The following is a 4,859-nucleotide window of genomic DNA, read 5'->3' on the forward strand; positions in this document are numbered from 1 at the left end:
GCCTGCGGCGCGCGGACGCCGAGGGGGAGGAGGAAGGGTATTGGAATGCCGAACGCTGCCCGTGCTGGAAACGCTTTTTTATTTTTTCATCGAGGTGCTGGAAGTCCGCGTTCGCTCGGCTGCTTCGTCCTGCTCGTCCCTCACCGCCTTCCCTCGGGGCTGCGGGACGAACCGTGCCGCACGCCGCTAGCAGTAACGCCGCGCTCCGGCCACGGCTCGGAGAGGTGGCTGTGCGGAGAGCGGCAAGGGGTGCGAGGCCGGCAGGCCGCGGGGCTGCGGGGAGAGCTTCCCGTCTGCGGGGGTCGGGGAGGTTTCCCCTTAGAGATCCGCACTGAAGCCGTCACGGAGGAGAAACATCTCCGCTGGAAGAGGGAGATTCCCTCTCGTGGACTCCCTCCAGGCTCTCATATTTATGGAGATTCCAGCGAGCACTCCACCCTATTCCTCCTCAGTGCAAGAGCTGACACGGAGCCTCACACGGCGGTCACGTGAGCGAGTGCCGCATCTCAGCTGTGGAGCAGAGACTGGAAAACGGCAGCCGCTGCCCCTGCCTGGCTCACAGGCGTGTGTTTCACTGGTCACGCGAACAACTGGTGCGGGACAGACGTGTGTTTGTGTAGGCAGAGTCCTCAAAACGTCTTGGTAGGGCAGCGTGTAGGAATAGCATAGGAGGAGCGAGGTGATTCTCGGAAAGCAAGAGGAAGTTGTGAGCGTGCTTGTGTTCTCGACAAGTAACTGGACAGGGCTGGGCTGGAGCACAACTAGAGCACAGTGTGTGCAGGTTCCCTGCCTGCCGTTGGCACTCTATTCCTTTCCCTCTGTACCGGTGGAGTTCTGCAGACCGAAAGTATGACCAAGTGGCCAGGACGGGGATTTTATTTCTGAAACTTAAAAACAACAGTCCTGCGTTTTGGCTGAATGTCAGATAGGGCTCTATATTAAGCTCTGCATTACACAATTGATTTCTTAAGAATAGGACTTTTACTTACCTTTAAAACTGTGCAATATAAAGAACTGTTACGTTTATACAGTGAAGTTTTATCTATAGCACTGGCTTATGGACCTCTTACTGCCCTTTCTTGTGGCCTAGGATACACGCTGAGGTTTGTTACAGCAACTTCTGTTATCTTAGATGCCGATTTAACACTGGGGTTGTTTTTTTTTTTTTTTTCTTTTTGTTTTTTTTTTCCCCTTTCTCAACCATTCTGGTGCCTTCCATCTACTCCAACATTTAAAGAATTTCACTCACTCTCACATGGAACGCTGCTGGGATGTTTGAGAAAGGAGCTGAAAAAAGCAGTGTTCAGAATGGTATCGGGTAGAGCAGGGCTCACAAGAATTTGCTGGCTGGGACAGGTGAGGAGATCACTGATCTAAACATGAAGGAGAATATAACCTTCATTTTTATTTCCCTGGGGATGCTTTGTTGCAGTATGCAGATACAGAGGAGTTCGTTTTTGTAACAAGCGTGGTAAAGCTCAGGTTCCTCGTGTATTCCAACACACGGTGCTTCTCCATCATATCTGTTTTTATTTTTTATCATTATTGCTTTAGGAAGCAATAGGAGGAGAGCTTCAGAGCTGTACATGAACACAGATGGTATGATAGCACAGCGTTTGCTGCAACTTGCTTCAAGTTATGTTTGAGAGTTCATTTTTAACATAAGCTTTAAACCTTTATTTTGTAGAAAATTCTCTTTGAAATGGCAACCACCCAAATATAGAATACAGACTGTCAGAGGTACTTGAATGTTTTGTGGTAACACGGTAAAAAATTAACTGGTACTGGGAAAATAATAATTCTTGGAAGCGCATAAAAATTCTTGCAGAAGTGTATGTCAGATGAAGCATAGGTAAACATCTCTTTTTGGTATCTCCAGGAGGTACAGGAGAACCCCCTGTGAAGCAGGCTGCAGCACTGGAGGCAGCGTTAGTAGTTTTGCAGAAGGCAAACATCGGCCTTTCCATTCACTTCGTTCCATTATTTCTGGTTTTGGAGTGAATGGAACGTTGCCGCAACACCCCTAATAGCCGCTAAGCATAGTTTTGTTTGCTAACAGCCCCATGCGTCGATAGGCTTTGCACTCATTCACCTTTAAGTGGGCTACTTTTGCCAAACACCATTTCCACTTCTCTGGGTTTCACTAACGCTGCCATTTGAAACCGACCCAAGGAATTAGGCATTACTCACCTTTGCATATGCCGTCTCTCGAACAGATACTCTCCTGCTGTCTGCTATTCTTATATTTCCTGCACTTCACCCCCGGTGTGGAATGCTAGTTTTTGTCTTCTTGCTGCCGTTTTGACCAAGGAATTCAGCCTCTTAAAAATAAACGCTTTAAGCAGTTTCCCCTTTCTTCAGCAGCATTTTCTGTGCTGCCTTCCATGCAGCTCTTTGTTCGGTGACTTGCACTTTCACTATCTCAGGCTCTCAGGCACACTTGTCAGCAGCTGGGAGCTAGAACTCATTTGTGGAGTTAGACTTATTAGCATATAAAGGTATACATATGTATGCTTATTTACAGCGCTTCTCACTTTACTTTCCTCTTACAGAGAAAGAAATGGAGTGGAAAAAAATGAAAGCAGCCTCAGATCTCTTTCCTTTTCCCTGGAAGAAGCGTTCAGTTCTTTCTTCTTCCCTGTCATCGTTTTTCCCTGGAAGTATTTAGTCATTCTCCTCCGTGCTTAACTGTATCTGATTAAAAGTGGATGAGTAACAAGGGAGGGTTATCTGCTCAGTAGAGCGGGGGTTTTGGGGGAGGTTACTCTCGCTCCGGCCAGGAATTCGGATGGAATAGCTCCTACAAGTTGCTGGACTGGGAGGCTGCTGGATTTGGTGCAAGGAGGCAATTGCTGCTGCTGGAGAAAATGGAGATGTTCTGACTGACTGTTTTTTTCCTTGGAACGGGGACATGAGGAAAGGCAGCCTAGCAAAAGGCACTTCTCTTGAGACCGAGAGGTGATCCTGCAAATCCATGGCCTCTAGTGGGGGTGGGAAGGAAAAATGGCAGCTCTGTTTTGTGGGGTCCTTCTGTCTTGAGCCACTTTTCTAACAGCTGCTGCTCAAAATCTTTGCTGTTGTGAACTTGTTACATGCTTTTATGGCTGATTCTCAGGTTATTATGTTGTATATGGGGGTATCCTTTTGCCATTTCTTTTAGCTTCTGTAGGGCTCTCAGCTCCTTGCCCTCCAGTTAGCAAAAGCAAAATCTTCAGAGAATTACCACCTCTCTGGAATAAAACTTACATCAAAAGTTTTAGGAATCTGTCCTAGATACCTTCATTTCTTTCCATATCCAAAGCCTGTGATTTACAAGTCAAACTTTAAGCTTTACTGATGGCATTAGTAGATGAGATGCTTCATTCCGCTCTTATGTAGTCTGTTTGGGCTCTTGAATCAACTGACATGCTTTGTCCTCAGGGCATTCTTGTAGCCAAACAGAGACTTTACTGAAGGAATGATGAATTTTAGACTTTTTTTTTTTTTCCTTGATGGTCTAAAGTGAGTCAGATTCTGACTCTGTGTCAGGTGCCAGTGATAAAAACATACACTGTGGATAAGGCTGCTATTTTCCATCACCAAATGGAAAGCAGTTACATCTGCTTGGTCTCACGTGCTCTCTCCTTCTGCTTCATCAACAACGTGCTGAAAATCTCTCTAAACCCCTCACCTCTCCATCCATAGTCCATTTTTATTAAAAACGATGCATCTAGCTGAAGAATCAAAGTCTTCCTTCCGTAATCTTGTACACTGGATTTAAATCTTCAAACACTTTTGGATATGGACTGATATGTGCATAGAGTCAGTGCAGGATTGCAAGTGTCCTTCCAGTTAGTTGGGAGTTAATGTGAGAGGCCTGGCTGACAAGGCTTTTGTGTGTGAAGTGTAGCTTCATGGGCGTGTGAGTGTGTCTGTGGCATTTGAGCACCTACATATTGAGTATAAAAACTACAAATACTTGAATCTCTGAAAATTTATTTTGAGAACAAATGTCTTGGTGCTCGTGTATTCACTTTCCCATGGAAAATTCAGCTTGTTTCTGTGTTGTACCTGGCTTGATTTTGGATCATTAAATGCAAACTGAAAAGCTACACGGAAGAATAAAGTACAACACTTTTGAGTAAGATTGATTAATCAGACTATTTTGAGATGTAACTAAGGACTGTTTTAGGGATGCTGCTGCACTTATCAGAGCTGTGAAGAAATCAAATGAATATCTTCAACCAACGACAAGAAGAAGGTTCGATGTGAGCGTTTGAAACCACTTGGCTAAACAGAGGCCTGCAAGTGAAATGTATGTGGTTTATATATCATGATTTTATTATGTTCTCATTTTTAAACTGATTGGCTAATGCTGAGGTTTTTGTGTGTTCCAAAGATATACTGAAAGAGAGTATCACATAGGTTTTCTTCTCTTTTTCAAGATGTATTGTGTTGAAATGAGCACACTTCGTTCTATGATGTGCTGGGAGCCTGACTGGACTTGGGTTCTGTGGTGCAAGTTCAAGTGAATGTGATACAGAATTGATGAATTCACCACACATCGGTCTTGTCCTGGTACTCTGCACGGGCCCAAATTACACCCTGGGTTACTAAATCCTGAGTAATTCTGTTGGTTTACAACTGAAAACAGATCTTTGCTTTTTGCAAACAATAGTTCCCATTGAGATTTGGGAACTTGGAACTCTCTTTAGTGTGTATTCATTTCCTTTATGTGTAACTGTTCTTGAGTGAGCAAGATAATTCTTAAAAAGTGTTACCAGAAGAGACAGGATGTCTTGAAGCAAACTTGAGACTAATATCATTCTATTATACTTACTTTGATTTATTTTTGGACTTTTTTTAAATTTATTTGAGCT

This window comes from Meleagris gallopavo, chromosome 3 (assembly GCF_000146605.3).
Source record: "Meleagris gallopavo isolate NT-WF06-2002-E0010 breed Aviagen turkey brand Nicholas breeding stock chromosome 3, Turkey_5.1, whole genome shotgun sequence".
Classification (NCBI taxonomy): Eukaryota; Metazoa; Chordata; class Aves; order Galliformes; family Phasianidae; genus Meleagris; species Meleagris gallopavo.